The 19,269-nt window shown below is 36.1% G+C and overlaps 1 protein-coding gene across 2 annotated transcripts in view; it reads right to left on the reverse strand.

Moving 5' to 3' along the window:
• The window catches only part of slc5a12 (solute carrier family 5 member 12), a 53,411-nt gene extending 39,164 nt beyond the window's left edge, over positions 1 to 14,247 (reverse strand). For both annotated transcript variants that reach the window (XM_068217337.1, XM_073941857.1), the window contains exons 1-3: positions 14,099 to 14,247; positions 10,806 to 10,925; positions 6,485 to 6,616 (exon numbers count right to left, since the gene is read on the reverse strand). The gene's annotated coding sequence lies outside the window, so the exon portion shown is untranslated. The remainder of the gene's footprint in view (positions 1 to 6,484; positions 6,617 to 10,805; positions 10,926 to 14,098) is intronic.
• Positions 14,248 to 19,269: the final 5,022 nt, after the last annotated feature.

Consider the following 19,269-nt stretch of genomic DNA (forward strand, 5'->3'; position numbering starts at 1 on the left):
TTTCCAGTGCTGTATCACATAACTGAGGCTTTCAGAGGCTCCGGAATCAGTGCGGTTACGTCATCAAAATTTGACAACGCTGATTTGACAAAGAAACGCTCGTCACTGTGTCTCCGGACAAATCAGACATGATACATTGATGCATTGTCCCTCCTCCATGCCCAGATTGGTTCAAACTCGCTATATCACAATTAATAAGCATAGGTTTCGCTTTTGTTTGTGGACCAACACTGAGCTTTTTGAACAACACAGAATGAGAGATAGGCATACATTTATGCGCGGCTAAATAAAACGCAAAAAAAAAAAGTTTTGCATGAAATAATTCTCATAATAAGTACTTTTGCATGCACAGCAGCACAGAAACATGACAAAACAGTGACACAGCAAAGACGAACTGCTGCTCTTGCTGTTTTCAAAAGACGCAAATGAAGGTGCAGCTGTTTGTCTGCATTGCAGACAACCATATCCAAATCCATATCCACAGACAACCATATCCATCTGGCACATAAAACCTAAGGATGTTCCATATTGAATCTAGTTTCGTTATGTAACTATTTATAGTATAGTAAATATTTATATCTATTTTTTACTGAGGATTTGCACCATGTTTATTTGGACTTTATTTGGACTTTGACACATTATTTATTATTTTCTTATTTTTTTTATTTGTTCATTGTAAGTGGTGTTGTTTATAGTAACTAAAAATATATTATTTGGAAAAAGTCAAATTTGCTTTACTGTTCTATTATTTTGTAACATTTGTAACATACCGTATACCGCGAAACCGTCAAACCGTGGTATTGTTTTAGACGATTATCATACCGTGAAAAATTCATACCGTTACAACCCTAATATATAGTAGAGTAGTTATACTGACATTGTAAACATTTATTTTCATGCACAACTGTGGGTTCGCTATGAAAGAAAGAACATATCAAATGCTTCCTGCTGTAATCATAACTCTAAAATGCGATATGATTATTTAAATGAAGTGCACACTTTCGGTTTCATTTTGAAGCTAAATGCTTGTTCATACTTCGCGGGCGGCTCCCAAACGATCACTCTGTGCCACAAACGGAACATTATTTACAACTGTATTACTCGCAACATATGCAGGTTCTGTTCACTAAAGTAGACGCGCGCGCGTCTATCATTAAGTAGAGCACGCGCCCGCCCTCTCTGTGATAACAGCTCACGGTCAGCAGCTCACTTTGTGATTTCCCGATCGCGAAAACATCATTATATGATGACAAAAATTAAATTTTTAGGTGAATTATACCTTATAAATACAGTATGTGATGCATTCAACATCATTTGGAGGTGTCAATGTAACTGAGCAGGCGGTGTGTGAAACAATGAAAAAACTCGTGCAGTCGCCTTTGCTTCTCTCCTGAACTTGATAATATGATTGGCAAAATCGTAGAAATGCTGGATTTAGATCGCCTAGGGGGTCGATTATTTTTTACTCACACTTTTATCAACTTTTTGCCCCCACAGTCCAAACACAAGCGATTTAGGGGAATTAACTAAATTGGCTGTAGTGTATAAGTGTGTGTGTTTCCCAGTACTGGATTGCAGCTGAAAGTGCATGCGCTGTGTAAAACATATGCTGGATAAGTTGGCGGTTCATTCCACGGTGGCGATCGCTGTTCAATAAAGGGACTAAGCCGAAGGATAATGAATAAATGATTATTATTATTGTGTGTGCAGATTTGGCTATAATGTCCTCGAAACTAGCATCCGATGTGGTTGGCACAATATAAAACGCAAACAAGTCAGCCTAATTGTATTTGACTATAAATCTCATGATGTCAATCTTTTTTTTATTTGGTTGGGGATAGTTTTAGGAATAATATAAAGTGTGTTGTAGCTACCATTAGCTCCTAAGGCCTAAGTGTGAGCGTGACTGCTGGAATCTGCCCTCAGTAAACAAACAGCAGCTGGTGCTCATCATAGCACCTACACACACACACACACACACACACACACACACACACACACACACACACACACACACACACACACACACACACACACACACACTATCGCAACACAGAACAGCTTCATCCATTTCTAGCTTAACCGTCAAGTGTGTTTCTCTTTCTTTAGTAACCTTCATCAGTCATTATCATATAAACAACACTGTATCGCCAGAGTGGTTAGCACTTTTAAGAAGCTATTAGCACTGTTTAACGTTATTAGTTGTTATTTTTGTTTAGTTTTGTGATGGGGACTGTAAGGCTTGAGGCTTACGCTGATATCCTGAACCAATAATTGGAAATAGAAAGCAATTGAAGGATGGTGTTCTCCCTTTTGAAGCTAATACGGAAGTAACTGAAACTGCAATTCATCGACTGGCCACTGGGGGCTGGCTCCAGACGTTCAGTGGCTGCAATGGAGCTCATAAAAACATGTTTACAGCCTGGTGCAAACGATAATTTAGATTTAGCTAATCCCTTCATGACAACTGTGAGGGGGTGATTTTTTTTTTTATAACTCATCCATTTCGTTTATATTAAAGTTATATTAAGTCTGCATAATTAAGGGTGTGGCCTCTTGAGTGACAGCTAGGTTTTGCTGGTTGCCGTCATGTTATTCCAGCTGATTAGCTGCTGAACTCTGCATATGCATCGTATCGTTGTGTTGTTTTACGTGGCTTTACACAGTCAGTTGTCTTTTGGAATTATTTCCTACAAATGTGGTTCATTTATAAACTAGTTTCGAGAGGATTACATGCTTACGATTGATCCCGACTGGTGTCGCATCTGGGGTCCGTTCTTCGTACGTGGATTACTCAGTTAGCTGGATTTGGATATTGACGATTTGACATGATCCAGGATCGTTTCGTTCTTCAAAGCTGATCCGAGAGTTGTTGTCATGGCAACAGTTCTGCTAGATCAAACCTGATCGGGAGCAGGTTCAATTCATATAAACATTAGATCGGCTCAGTTCAAGCAAAGATAATACAGAAATATGTTCCCAATTCTGATATTTTCTTACAGTAGTAGTTATATACACTTGGGAAAATGGTACATATTTTTAAACTATATAAATATATATAAAGTTAAAGTCATAAATAAAATAAATAAAGTTATACATATTAATAAAACTTATGCAATCTGCACCCTCGAAATGAAAGTACAAAGACTGCCGCCTGGTGGTGCAAAGAGAAAACTTATTGATATGAACTTTTTAGATCGCTTTAGTACAAATTGTGTATAATAGAAATGCAGAATATGTGACTTTTTTTTAAAGCAATAATACATTTATGCAGTCATAAACATGATTTGATAGTTTATATGCCGGTGATTTGATGCTTCACAAAAGTTTCAGATGCCTTTACCAATATGAAAATGCTTTTGTAAACAACCAGTTATTCTTTACACCGATTAAAAAACGGCTACTATAATAAAGAAAATATTTTCTAAATGTGAAACTAAATACATTGATTTGCATTGAAATACATGATGAATACTCTTGTCTTGACAAATGAAAGTGTAAAGCCTGCAGCTCACAACAAATGTGGAAAGTTATTGCGTGTCATATTAAACAAGCCGTTTACTGCTCATTTGATGTAATTTTGCTCACATGGATAATTGAATATTAATCAGATGATGTCATTACGCTGCTGTGCCGTCAGCCAATCATTGCATTGCTGATCATGATTTCGAGAATCGATAGATCTGTCCTTCACAACACACGCAGCGATCTCAGATCAGTTCATCCAGACATTCTAATCTAATTTGCGAACTTGTTTGAAGAACCAAATTAGCGAGAGATCAGTTATCAAGATTAAAAGATCCAGGATCTGCCAAATCATCTTAGATCATTTAAGCGAGGTACGAAGAACGGACCCCAGCTCCGTATATTGCACCAATCAGATGAATACTGACACACTATGAAAAAAAAAAAACAGAGCTTTCTACTCCAGTCATCTTCGTCTTGAAGAACCCCTGCTTAAACCCCTACTCCTCCCCTTCTCTGATAGGGCGGCATGGCAGCCCAGTGGTTAGCATTGTTGCCTCACAGCAGGAACGCCACTGTTTGCATGTTCTTCCTATGTTCACACAGGTTTTCCTCGGGTTTCCTGGCTTCCTTTCAACGTCCAAAGACATACACAATAAGTAAATTGACGACTTCAAAATAGCATCTTAAGACAACTCTTAGCCAGATACATCTCAGCACGTTCACAAGCAGGGGAGTTCTCGAGACCTATCTAAGCTCAAACTCTCCTCTCACCCTTAAAACGGGAGGGAGCCCCGGCCTCAAGGATATTCTCGGCTCAGGCTCTGAAATAAAGCATGCCAAACATGCTTTATTATCAATCATCAGCTAAGTGTGAATCCTCGAATTATCAGATGATATGGCGTGCTGTGTGCACTTAATTGTGCTCACAAACCATTCAAGTTGCCTCCATTTCCCAGATGAGTGAAACTATATACTTATACACCATCTCTATAAATGTATTTGTTTTATTTAAGATCATTTATAATGTTCTTTAGAGCTGCAATGCACTCCAGAATCTGTCAGATTGATTAGCTGTAGGCTCTAGAACAGTCATCTGAAACGTTGTCCTGTGTTATTCTGCGTTCACACTAGACACGAAGACGTGAATAAATCGCCCAAATCACGCATAAATAGAAGCATGAACATTAGGAGTTTTAGGAGTTTACTCGCTTCATTTGCACATCAGACACGGATTTGCGTGACGGGCAGGGCTTCTGTCTGCCCGGTGACTCGTTGCTAAGTGGCTAACATGGATTTTATTGAGAGAATAGCTGTGTTTATGTGGTTTATGAAGGCTGAAAAACAGCGTAGATTTGTTTGGAGTCGTGTCTGAGTCCACTAGATCCTTTCTGAGGTGCATCCAGCTCTGTGAGTTCATAAACTTCTCCAGAACTATACCTGGATCAGTGGTTCTCAAAGTGGGGGTCGGGGGGCAATGAAGGGGGGGTCGCCTGGTGATTTCCAAAAATCTATTTATTTTTATTAAACCAAAAGAATTAACATATTTTATCAATCGCTATGCTGAAAATAAAAATAGTCGTTTATAGTTACTATATACTATATAGTTACTATAGTAGCTTATAGTTACTAGTTCTATTGGATTGCGACCCCTGGGGTAATTACATTATATTAAAGGCAGCAATAGCGTCAGATGCATTTTGATTTTATAACACCAGGTTATACTTTCTGGCACATTTAAAGCACTGACACACGTTAAAAAAATGTAATTGGTGTGTCTGCATCATTGCATGCAAGGTTTCTTTATTTATAACCACCTCAGAAGATATTGGGTGTCGCGAGTCACTGGTATTGTTATTTTGGGGGTCGCGGGCTGAAAAGTTTGGGAACTGCTGACCTAGATGACGGAGGCTTTCAGCTCTGCTTCTGACTGAGCCGAGCCAAGTTTGATGGACTGCAGACGGTGTCGGCTGGAGGATTTTCCCTTGGGACACCAACAGCAGGCGCTACATCAGAATCACCCCCTCACAAGAGCAAGCTACTGATTGGTTAATGCAGAGTGAATGTCCGCCGAAGTTCAGATTTTCAAAGTCGAGCGATTCATGCGAAACGCGTTAAGCGCGTCAATAGCGCAAAACGCTCAACTCGCACCACTTTATTCACGCAAATCGCGTCATTAGCGATGCTTGATTTGCGCAAATCGCGTCATTAGCGCTGCTTCATTTGCGCAAATCGCGTCATTAGCGCTGCTTCATTCGTGCAAATTGCATCATTAGTGATGCTTCATTCGCCCAAATCGCGTCATTAGCGCCACTTCATTCGTGTGTATCGCACTGCAGGATGTCTATTCGCGCCTTTGCATTGACTTAGCGTGTAAATCACTCGCACGTGACGCTTCTTCCGCGTCTGGTGTGAACGCAGCATTATGCCTGGATTTCATCATTAGCCTTGCATTTACCAACACAGAATATATTTAAAGTGTTTGAAAGTAATTCACGTTTTCCTCCTGTTGAAAAATGTCATAGGTACAATGTTTAGTGGCTCGATGTATTACAACAGTGTTTTTAAAGTCTAAACACTTTATTGATATAGTCTACAACCAAGCACATAGTAAAAATTTAAGTATACTACAATATTTATTACAGTTTACTACAGTTACGCTGTAGTATTCATCAACAGAGTTTAACTACAATAATACATACAGTAAAATACTTTGTATGATTGTACGGTTTAAAAACACTATAGTATTTACTATAGTATTTATCGGAGCATTTGGTCTGCCAATAATTTGAGTTCATATAAGCATCATGCTGACTGTGGTAAAGTGGGAGAATAGTTTGAACACTTCTGAATTTAATTCCTCTTGAAAACAGGGATTTTAAGGACATGTTGTGTTATGTATATGTAATATATCATGTGTTAAATTGTCTTCTTGAGGCGAAGCGGTGTAAAGTGAAGGGCTAAAGGTTTAGCGTGCTGAGAGTTGACCCCAATCTCTGCCTTATTTTCTGCGTCTCACCTCCGAGTCCCTTTTCCCCCAGTGGGACCCCAGTCCAGACCGCAGCGTTCCCCATCCGGCCTCCAGACGCGCTCCAAACCACAGCCGCTGCTGCCACAGCTCCATTATACAGGTTATGGATAATCAAAGCTCCTGTGGGAAGGCAAATGCAGAAGTGTATTTTTATAAGCTGCGCGGCTTTCAGTGGTGCACTTCAGCTCTGATTCCACTTTATTTTGATCGCACAACACATTCTGTTGACTATAAGTAGCGCCAGAGAAAATCTGCGGACATTTTAAGCTAATTCTGAGGAGAATTTTGTAAAAAAATCTGCGGATTATTCGACAGTATCATAACTAAAAACTTAATTTGTGAAATAAATAGTGACACATTTTTAACTTGCATTTAATATTTATAATGCAAATCAAATCACATCCACTAATTTGGTAAACAAAGCAAGTCTCTCATATAATACATCTACTAAAAGACAGAAAATAAAACTTTACAACCTGTATTGTAAAGAAATCATGTGAACATTTTAATACTACTATTATTACAGCACAATAATATTAGTGAAATTAATTAAAAACAAAACTGCATAAATATAAATGTGCACACATTTACACAAATAAATACATAGACTCAATGATGGGCTCAAAATGTGCAGACTTCTGCACGCGCAGATTCCGTGTGGGCCTAATAACACAGTTAATAACTACAGTTGACAATACAGCTGCAGTTACTTGAAAAATTTTTACTTTTTGAAATTTTAATTGTTAATTCAAATGTTTTCAAAAGTTTCCCAGGTGATGTTAAAATCAAGCAGGGAAACAGTATTTCCTATTATATTTTCCTTCAGGAGTCTTGTTTTGTTTTATTTGGCTGATATATATACAGCTCAACATGTTTCTAATCATAATAGTTTTAATAACTCATCTTTAATAACTGATTTATTGTATGTTTGTCATGATGACAGCACATAATATTAGACTAGATATTCTTCAAGACACTTCTATACAGCTTAAAGTGACATTTAAAGGCTTAGCAAAGGTAATTAGGGTAAAGTTATGGTAATTAGACAAGTCGTTGTATAACAGTGGTTTGTTCTGGAGACAATCCAAAACTGATATATAACGTAAGAAGGCTAATAATATTGACCTTAAATAGTTTTTAAATAACTTTTATTCTAGCCGAAATAAAACAAGACTTTCAAGAAGAAAAAATATTAAAGGAAATTCCTGAATATGTTCAACATCAATTGGGAAATATTTATTCAAAAAACAATTAATATAAATAATAATTTTGTATAAATAAATAAAATATTTATATAATATATAAATATATTAATATATAAATATATATTTATATATAAAATAAAAAATATTAAGAATAATTTTGACCGTATATTGTTTTGAATAATCGTGTAATTACAATTATGACCAAATTAATCGTGATTATGATCTTTCCATAATCGAGCAGCCCTACTTCACACTACAGTGCAACTACCTTCAGAATGTCATGATGATAATGTTTATCTTTTCTAAAGTCTTATTTATTTTAATAAAACTAAAAGCCCGCATTCGTTTCAAATTCAAAGAATTAAAAGTGTTTCATTTCTATTGCATTGAGATTCATAGGGAGTATGTAGTATTAAGTCAATTAAACTACATTTAAGATATATAATACATTAAGATATATATTAAAATTTAAAATAATAATTGAAATAAAATTGTAATAAAGTACTTGAAGGCGATGCGGTTGCACAGTAGGTAGTGCTGTTGCCTCACAGCAAAAAGGTCGCCGCTTCGAGCCTCGGCTGGGTCAGTTGGCATTTCTGTGTGGAGTTTGCATGTTGTTTCCTCCGGGTGCTTCGGTTTCCCCCACAGCCCAAACACATGCGGTACAGGTGAATTGGGTAAGCTATATTGTCCATAGTGTATGTGTGTGAATGGGAATGTACTGGTGTTCCCCGGTGATGGGTTGCAGCTGGAAGGGCATCCTCTGCATAAAACATATGCTAGATAAGTTGGCGGTTCATTCCGCTGTGGCGACCCCAGATTAATAAAGGGACTAAGCCAAAAAAACGAATTAATGAATAAAGTAATTGGCAACACGGTGGCTCAGTGGTTAGCAATGTGGCCTCACAGCAAGACGACCACTGGTTCAAGTCCCAGCTGTGCCAGTTGGCATTTCAGTGTGGAGTTTGCATGTTCTCCCCATGTAGGTGTTGGTTTCCTCAGGGAGCTACAGTTGTCTTCCACAAGTCCTAACACATGCGCCACAGGTGAATTGAACAAGCTAAATTGGCTGTAGTGTATGAGTGTGTAAGAAAATCCAAGTGTATGGGTGTTTCCCAGTACTGGGGTTGCAGCAAGAAGGACACCCACCGTGTAAAACATATGCTGAAGTAGTTGGCGGTTCATTACACTGTGACAACCCCTGATTAATAAAGGGACTAAGACGAAGGAGAATGAATGAATGAATGAATGAATGAATGAAGTATTAAGAAGTTGAAGTAACATACCCAACGCTGCTTAAAATAATAAGTAACTATGCCTGTCGGTAGATCACCAAATGAAAGTGTGACCGTGTATTATTTGCATAATAAGGGTTATTGTTTGAATGCTCTATGATTAGAAACCAAGCTGAAACAGCCGGAGCGGTTCAGCGTCCTGGCAGAGACTTTGGCATTTGCTTCATAAAATGTTTAGTCTATGAGTGTTTGGACTTTCGATGTGAAAAACGCAGATCAGATCAGAAACAGCAGGCGGTGAATAAACACACACTTTAATGAGGTTTCACTCAGACTCATTCAGAGCTTTAGAGGATCTTTATGGAATCTAAATTGTCAAACTAGAAATTATTATTTGTATAAGAATGCATGTTTTATATATTATTATTTATACACATTATCTTGGATTAGGTCATTAATTTAGTGACAATATTAGAAAATAAAAAAAGAAATATAATTAATTCAGTTATTCCACCAAATATTATTTCGTAATTCTTATCCAATTAAAGCACTGGTTTTGTGTTGTGTGAAATTTAATTAAAAAAAAAAAAAGCCTGAAAACATGGCACTTTTTTATTGTTTAAACACTTCTGAAACAAATACATTTATTAAATAAACAATTCAATTAATCAATTAATACATTTGGTATTGTGTTGTGTAAAATTTTATGAAAAGATTATGAAAAAATGGCACTTTTGTTTTTTTAAACACTTTTGAAATTAAAATAATTTTATTTAGATTTTTTATTAAATTAAACAATACATAAATAGGGTATTGTGTAAAATTTATTATAAAAGTCTAAAGATGCGGCACTTTTTTGTTGCTTTAACACCTCTGAAAAAAAATGGTATTGTGTTTTGTAAAATTTAATTAAAAAGTCTGAAAATATAACAGCTCTTTGTTTAACACTATTATAATTAATAAAAATAGATAATAATTTAATTAAAATAATAAATTAATTAAATTAAAAATAAATAAATGGGTATTGTGTTGAGTTAAATTTAATATAAAAGTAATAATGTAACGTAATCTGAAATAAATAAATTCATTAAAATAAAAATAAATAAATAAAATGGGTATTGAGTTGTGTAAAATGTAATATAAAAATCTGAAGACATGTCATTTCTTGTTTTTCAACACTTGATATAAAATAATAATATTTATTTATTTATTTATTTATTTACTTCAGAATTTTCAAAATACAACAAGTTAAAAAATCTAATAAATAAATAATTATTATTATTATTGCATTTGTTATTATTACTATTATTGGTATTATTATTAATAATACAATTTATAATAATTATAAAATTATTATTATTAGATATTATAAAGAATGGTTGTTGTTTTTAAACCACAAATCTAGACAAACAAGAACTACAAAATATAAAACTTTCTTAAATACTTTTTGTGTGACACCAGTAAGTCCAACTTATAACTACATTTAAATACAATAAATAAACAAATGAAATGCGTATTGAGCAACTTTAAAGAATAGATTAGTTTTTTGATAACACTTAACACTTCTAATAAAAAATAAATAAATAGATAAATAGGGTATTGTGTTGTGTAAAATTTAACTTTTAAAAGTCTGAAATAAATATTATTTTCAAAAAACAATTTATGTTCAAAAAACAAAACGGTGACCTAACAAATAAAATAAATAAATTATTATTGTATTTATTATTATTACTATTATTCTGATATGTTTTTATTTTAATAATAATAATATTCAATTATTAATAATAAGAAGAATAGTTGTGTTTTTGACAGTAGTTGATCAAACTTATAACTACCACAGAAAAACTAAAATGTTTGTATTTTATTTACCTCGTTTTGTGTAAAGCTGCAGAAATGTGCTCAGCTTGGGTAGTTTTCACAACGCTGGATTGTCAGACATCTGTGCAAACAGACGGATGTGGATTTTGCTCTTGTTTCTGTTTCAGATTCCTGCGCATGGACAAAGCGAGACGCTGCGTTAGCAAACCCAGAGAGTGTTTTACTGAAACAGATATTCACATCCCGACCTGAAAAAACACTTAAGCGCTCACAGACTGCACTGTCACAGGGAATAACGGGAAATCTCCTCAATTTCCCTGAATAATACGCTCATTTAGAGAAGTTTCAAACACAAATATGATCAGCGCCATTTGGAAAATCTAAAGGTTTACCACAGTACTCACACGTGAGCAGTGACTCAGATGTGAGCACGACAGATTATTATCTCAGACATTTTCCACAGTTTATTCACATACACTGTAGCTCAAAGAGGAGTTTTGCTTATTGACTCATATGAGGCTTTCAAAATAACTCTGAAATACACTGAGCTTTGTTAACAGAACGTTTTGTTTGTTTGGTGAGAAACTAATGCATGTTTGATCTGAAAATTTAAACAATAAATCCAGATAATTGCTATTTGATGTGCCTTACTAGACAAGACACTTTTTTGTTTTAATTCACTTGCAACGAATTAATCTGGACTTATAACTACAATTAAATAAATAAATAAATAAAATGGGTGGTGTAAAATATAAAATGTATGCGTACAATTTTAAAAGTCTAAAGATATGGCACTTTCTGATATAAATAAATGAATTATTATTTAATATCAGAATTGTAAAAACTTCTAAAATAAATAAATATATAAATAAATAGTATTACTATTAATATCAGAATTGTTACTGTAAAAAACAAAAAAGTGACAAAAGAAATAAAATCGTTATTATTCTTATTATTAATATTATTGTTATTATTAATTATTCATATTAATACTTATTAATATTTATTATAATTATTAATCAGAAGAATAGTTGTTTTTTTAAACCACAAAATCTAAAGAAACAAGTATTACAAAAAAAAAACTCTTAAATATTTTTTTGTTTGACACTAGTTAGTCAAACTTATAAATACAATTAAATACAATTAAATGCAATGGGCATTGTGTGAAAATTTAAAGTTAAAAGTAGCATTTACACAAACACTAAATTAAGTGTGTTTCAGTTTAAATCGGATTGTTTACATGTCCTATTGGTATCATTAACAAGAACAAATTAAATCATTTTTTATTATTATTATTTGATAGGACAGTAGAGAGAATTGACAGGAAAGCATGGGGAGCAGATAGAGGGGAAGGATCGGCATAGGACCGCGAGGCGGAATCAAACACACTAACCACTACACCACTGGCGCCGAGACCAAATTAAATCTTAATCAGATTTTGCCAATGTATTCTGATGTTTGTGTGATATTATATATATGAAGAGTTCAGATGCAAAAACCTTTAAATGCCATCTGAAATTTTCCTCTAAAATGGCCATTTTAATCAGACTCCTGTGTGTAGGTTCAGTAACTTCACTTGTAACTTCACTGGTCGACCAGTCTTGTTTTAGAGGGGTTTTGGCCACTTCCAGGCTGGTTTCCAACCATTTCAAGCCTGGTTTTAGCTGATCAGACTGGAAAGAGACCAGCTAAAACCATTTAAAACCAGCTTGACCATCCTGGTTTAAGCTGGATATAGCTGGTTTTGGCTGGGCTCCCAGCCTGGCTAGGCTGGTCAAGCTGGTTTTAGCTGGTCATCTCCCATCCCTACCAGGTTAAACCAGGCTGGAAATGGCTGTAAACCAGCTTGAAGTGTCCAAAACCCCTCTAAAACCAGCCAACCATCAAGCTGGATTTTTCAGCAGACCTGGAACCGTCTCTATCATGTGTAGCCCTCTCGCTACTTCAAAGAGGACGTGTCTTTTTCACATTAAATGTATTTTTAGCCAGACTATATTATATCAATGATGTTTTTAGTTTAGTTTGATTCTGAAGAATGCTTAGCTTGGATGGCAAAGACTACGTCCTTTTTATGCCTTTAAAGTGAAATAACTCGTAAACAAAGGAGGCTGAGAGAAATGTTCATTTTCAATGGAAATTTCAGACAGCACTGTATCGGAACTCTTCATATAGCGGTTATTAATATACTATATAATCTGAACACAAAGGTTCTTATTGGGTCCTTAGACAGGAAAAGGAACAGCATTATGTTAACATCAAGATAAAATTATAATTTTACTTAAAACAACTTTATTTTTTTTTACTTTGCCTTAAGTATTTAATTTATGACTATATGCTATGAGGGCCACAGTAAAGACCATTTGACCAAATTAATATTTATTACGCATTTCTGTTAAGAACAATTCAGTCTTTAGTTTGTTCTGGTTTATTTTTCAGAGCCTTCATACTGGGTAAAGCAAACATTTTTATTATTATATTACCCTGCTGAAAAATCCAGCTTTAACCAGCCTAGGCTGGTTGGCTGGTTTTAGCTGGTCGACCAGGCTGGTTTTAGAGGGGTTTTGGCCATTTCCAGGCTGGTTTCCAGCCATTTCCAGCATGACCAGTCTGGTTTAAGCTGGACATAGCTGGTTTTGTATGGGCTCCCAGCCTGGCGAGGCTACTGAAAAAACAGCGTAAACCAGCCTAGGCTGGTTGGATGGTTTTAGCTGGTCGACAAGGCTGGTTTTAGAGGGGTTTTGGCCACTTCCAGGCTGGTTTCCAGCCATTTCCAGCCTGGTCTTAGCTGGTCAGGCAGGGAGATGACCATCTAAAACCAGCTTGACCAGCCAAGCCAAGCTGGGAGTCCAGCCAAAACCAGCTATATCCAGCTTAAACCAGGCTGGTCAAGCTGGTTTTAGCTGGTCATTTTTCAACCTGACCAGCTGAGACCAGCCTGGAAATGGCCAAAACCCCTCTAAAACCAGCCTGGTCGACCAGCTAAAACCAGCCAACCAGCCTAGGCTGATTTAAGCTGTTTTTCAGCAGGGATCACTTCAAATATAGACCTAAAAATACAAACATAAGCTAAAAAGACATTTTAAATCCCCATTTATTTGATGTATAACTCGTCGTCAAAAGTAAATTACCATGATGCTCACTGTTCACTGAAAGGGATCATTACAGCCAAAAAAGTAAATCACACAAAAATGAAAGGCATGCTAGTTTGCTGGAAAATTGTTCACGTTTTTAACATGTGTACTAGCTTGCGATATGTTTTGGCCCCATTGGCCTTCCATAGGTCAGCGTAAACTATTTCAAGCTAACGCTAGCAGAGATTGCAAACTTTCAAAGCTTAACGTTACCTGCTTGTTTTGGAACAGCTCGAAATGTACTGCTAACATCGCGGGTGAATTAGAAAACTCTCTCGTGTTGTTTATACATGGAAATAACAACCATACAGCTGCAGATGCTAAAGTCTCTGAGCCCAGCCGTGTAAACCTAGCGTCAATGCAGCTACCTGTAGAACAAACGCGGGCTTAGTACTGCGCATGCGCTTTGGCTAATGAAGCCTGAAAGGCGTTTTTAAATCTGTACAAGAGCATAAAGAAACATTTATGGCATAATGACAAATATTTTTCTGCTTTCAATACTACTATTCACATTTGAGTCCGGCAAGCGCTTTGAAATTCCCTTCATTTTTATTTTTCCCCATGTTAGTGAAGGTAAATTTAGTAGGCTAGTTTTTAGGTAGGCTAGGATATTGCCTCTTTATTTTACGGTCAATTTCTCTTTTTTAAATTCCTCCATCAACTTCGTCTTTGGTTATGTATTCTGTGTTCATACTATTTCACTACTAGGGTGATATATTGTTTGGTGTACTGCCATAAAGCCTGTCCCTTTTTATTTTGTACCTCATAATCAACTTAGCATGAGCTAGAAACAGAAGCCATTTGCCTTATTGGCTGCATACCATCAGATTGATTTTAAATTTTACATTTCAGGGTTAAAAACCAACACGCTCACAGCTGCTTTCAGTTAAACTGGAAAAATTAAATTAAATATATTAACTCCCTGCTGAAAAATCCAGCTTAAACCAGCCTAGGATGGTTGGCTGGTTTTAGCTGGTCGACCAGTCTTGTTTTAGAGGGGTTTTGGCCACTTCCAGGCTGGTTTCCAGCCATTTCAAGCCTGGTTTTAGCTGGTCAGGCTGGAAAGAGACCAGCTAAAACCATTTAAAACCAGCTTGACCATCCTGGTTTAAGCTGGATATAGCTGGTTTTGGCTGGGCTCCCAGCCTGGCTAGGCTGGTCAAGCTGGTTTTAGCTGGTCATCTCCCATCCTTACCAGGTTAAACCAGGCTGGAAATGGCTGTAAACCAGCTTGAAGTGGCCAAAACCCCTCTAAAACCAGCCAACCATCAAGCTGGATTTTTCAGCAGAGCTGGAACCGTCTCTATCATGTGTAGCCCTCTCGCTACTTCAAAGAGGACGTGTCTTTTTCACATTAAATGTATTTTTAGCCAGACTATATTATATCAATGAACTGTTTTTAGTTTAGTTTGATTCTGAAGAATGCTTTGCTTGGATGAGGCGAATCTTCTGTCCGGGGTTATGATGGATGTGGTTTGGAAGAGTGAAAATATCAGGAACCCAACATAAATTATCTTCTGTTCCCTCAGTCGCGTAAATAGGAACTTTTCGGATCCTTAAAAATGATCACAACTCACAGGAGTCTCAGAAATGTTCAAGTTATACACAAGTTATGAAACAGTCCCGTTATTCAATTCAAGTTTATTTGTATAGCACTTACTCAAAACAGCTCTAGGTGCACATTACTGCATTACAATCAAAATCAGAAAAATGTTGCTATTAGTTACACAACTTTATTAGTTACTAATAACTTCAATTGAACACCCCTGACCTAGAGGTAAGATATAAATAATAAATAAAAGTGGCCCCAACACTGACCCTTGAGGTACACCATGAAGGACTGAAACAGGATCAGAGCGTCTATTCTTTATCTGCCCAAACTGTTTTCTGTCAATTAAATAGGAAGAGAACCAGCGACGTGCATGAAATGTTAATTTTAGGGTGAACTATCCCTTTAAGCTCTCTTTTATGTATTATTGTGCATGTGTCAGTGGTTTAAAATCACTTTCGTGACTATATCACTTTTCAGATATAATGGTTAAACTCTCCGAAATTCAACCACATTTGACAGTTTGGCAGGATGTTAATGAAAAAGTATGAAATTTCACTACCAACAACAGCCCAAAGGCTGTATAAAATTACAACCACAGACAGAAATAGCCGAGATGTCATCTGTGGTCTTTTTAAACAGTTTCTTAGTGTTTTATGTAGCCGTCCAGAAAATAAATACAAGTAATAAAACTCCAGAGCTACATAATATTGTGAATCCAAAACAACCGAATGAGCCACGCACGATGAATCAGCATCCTTTTATTAGAAAACAAAAGTTTCATAACTCAAAAACAAACCACATCCAGTTTAATTTCCCTCAACATGGCTTTCAAAAGCCTGAAGTTATACACGCAGAGGTTCATTTTCACATATTGCCTCCACAATTACTAGCTTTACTTGTGCTGTTCCATAATTTCGATTTATAAAACAAAGAAAAACACATGAGGAAGACACTGAAGACGATAGTATTTAATAGTTGTGCCTTGATCAGTTTTTCTCTTTTCTACATACAGTAGCAGGCAAAGCCAAAACACTGACCCATTTACTGAACGAAAAGACAGATCTGAGACGTTATTACCACTCGTTTCAATCCGCTGAGAGACATAAACAGAGGACAAAGCAAAAGACAGATCGACAATAAATGAACATAATGACAGGCAAAAAAGATGAAGAGAGAAGAGAGCACCATAAGAGATGGAAATCTTCAGTAAAATGTCATCGGAAATCTGTCTGTGATTCGTCTAATCAGTATTTTTGTTTTATTTTCCAGTTAATCTCCTTAAAATAACATAAATTACTATTATACATTTGCAGAGAATGAGCGAGAACAGGGCAAGTTTTTGCACGTCACTCCGCTGATCATCCATTTGCACTGGCTGCCAGTTGCTGCTCACATCAAACTCAAAGCTCTGATGTTTGCTTACAAAGCGACTTCTGGCTTTGCTTCTTCTTATCTGCTCTCACTTCTGCAGATTTATAGGGCCTCCAGACACTTGCGTTCTGTGAATAAACGTCGCCTCGTGGTTTCATCCCAAAGAGGGAAGAAATCACTTTCCCGAACCCTCGCATTCAATCTGCCCAGTTGGTGGAATGAACTCCCTAACTGCATCAGAACGGCAGAGTCACTCGCTGTCTTCAAGGAACCACTAAAAACTCGACTATTTAGTCTCCACTTTCCTTCCTAATATGCAATTCCCTCTCTGACTCTTACACTAACTACATATATATATATATATATATATATATATATATATATATATATATATATATATATATATATATTACTATTGTTGTGCTTCTTACACTTTCTTTACATACCTGAAACTTGCCTACACCACTTATTCGTTGTTGCTCTTATAGTTGGTTCCTTGTCCTCATTTGTAAGTTGCTTTGGATAAAAGCGTCTGCTAAATGACTAAATGTAAATGTAGATTTTGTGGAAAAAAAACAAGTAACATACTTACAAAACAAAAACAGTGCTTATTAATAATAATAATAATAATAATAATAATAATATTATGGAAGCCCTTTTCTTGAAAAAAAAAAAACAAAAAAACAACAATAATCACAATTAATTTTAATTTTTATTAACTTTCTGATTAGTTCACTTAAAAATTCTGCCAAACCTGTTTGTGCTTTTTTATATATGTTGAGCACAAAAGAGGATATTTTGAATAATGTTGGAAACCTATAACCAATCCCAGCAGGCACAGGCCACCATGACGACAGATTGACGTTGTACCCCAATGTTGTGAAATGTTGCATTTTGTTTGGAAATGAAAATCGGGTTGACATCAGAACCCAACGTCAGGCCGACGTCAATGTCCAACGTCCAACCTAAAACCAACCAAATATCAACGTCTAATGATGTTACAGCTTGACGTTGTGTGGACGTTACCACTATGACGTCTATCAGACGTTGAATTTTGGTTGCCATACCTGACGAATTGGACATCAAAATATCGTTCTCCTTAGATGCTAACTAGACATTGAATTTTGGTCATCTGACGTCACAACCTAAATCTAACCTAATATATGACGTATAATGAAGTTACGGCTTGATGTTGTGTGGACGTTACGACTATGACGTCTATCAGACGTTGGTTTTTGATTGCGATCCCTGACGAATAAATGTCAGTATTTGACATCAATATGACGTTGGTTTAATATGTTGGCTCGACATTGGATTTCGTCACTTTCCAACACAACCTAAAATCAACATCATCTAACGTCATTATTGGACATCAAAATATTGTTGTCCTTAGACACTGACTAGACATTGAATTTTGGTCACCTGACGTCACAACATAAATCTAACCTAATATTAACATATAATGATGTTAAAGCTTGACGTTGTGTGGACGTTACCACTATGACGTCTATCAAACGTTGGATTTTGATTGCCATACCTAACGAATAAATGTCAGTATTTGACGTCAATATGGTGTTGGATTTTGGTTAATTTCCAACATCCTAAAATCAACCAAATATCAACGTCATCTGACGCCTTTATTGGACATCAAAATATCGTTGTCCTTAGACGCTGACTAGACATTGAGTTTTGGTCACCTGACGTCACAGCCTAAATCTAATCTAAAATTAACATATAATGATGTTACAGCTTGACGCTGTGTGGACGTTACCACCATGACGTCTATCAAACGTTGGATTTTGGTTGCCATAAGTGATGAATAAACGTCAGTATTTGACGTCAATATGATGTTGGTTTACAATGTTGGCTCGACGTTGGATTTTGGTCACTTTCCAACAACCTAAAATCAACCAAATATCAACGTCATCTGACGTCATTATTGGACATCAAAATATCGTTGTCCTTAGACGCTAACTAGACATTGAATTTTGGTCACCTGACTTCACAGACTAAATCTAACCTAATATTAACGTATAACGGAGTTACGGCTTGACATTGTGTGGACGTTACCACTATGACGTCTATCAGACGTTGGTTTTTGATTGCCATACCTGATGAATAAATGTCAGTATTTGACGTCAATATGACGTTGGTTTACGATGTTGGCTCGACGTTGGATTTTGGTCACTTTCCAACAACCTAAAATCAACCAAATATCAACGTCATCTGACGCCTTTATTGGACATCAAAATATCGTTGTCCTTAGATGCTAACTAGACATTGAATTTTGGTCACCTGACGTCACAACCTAAATCTAAGCTAATATTAGTGTCTAAAGATGTTACAGCTTGACGTTGTGTGGACGTTACCACTATGACGTCTAATATTAACGTCTTATGACGTTGTGTGTCTGCTGGTTCCTTTTAAGTTCCCTGGTTTTGCCGGTTGCAATGTCCCGAAT

The sequence above is a fragment of the Danio rerio genome, chromosome 25, assembly GCF_049306965.1.
Source record: "Danio rerio strain Tuebingen ecotype United States chromosome 25, GRCz12tu, whole genome shotgun sequence".
Lineage (NCBI taxonomy): Eukaryota > Metazoa > Chordata > Actinopteri > Cypriniformes > Danionidae > Danio > Danio rerio.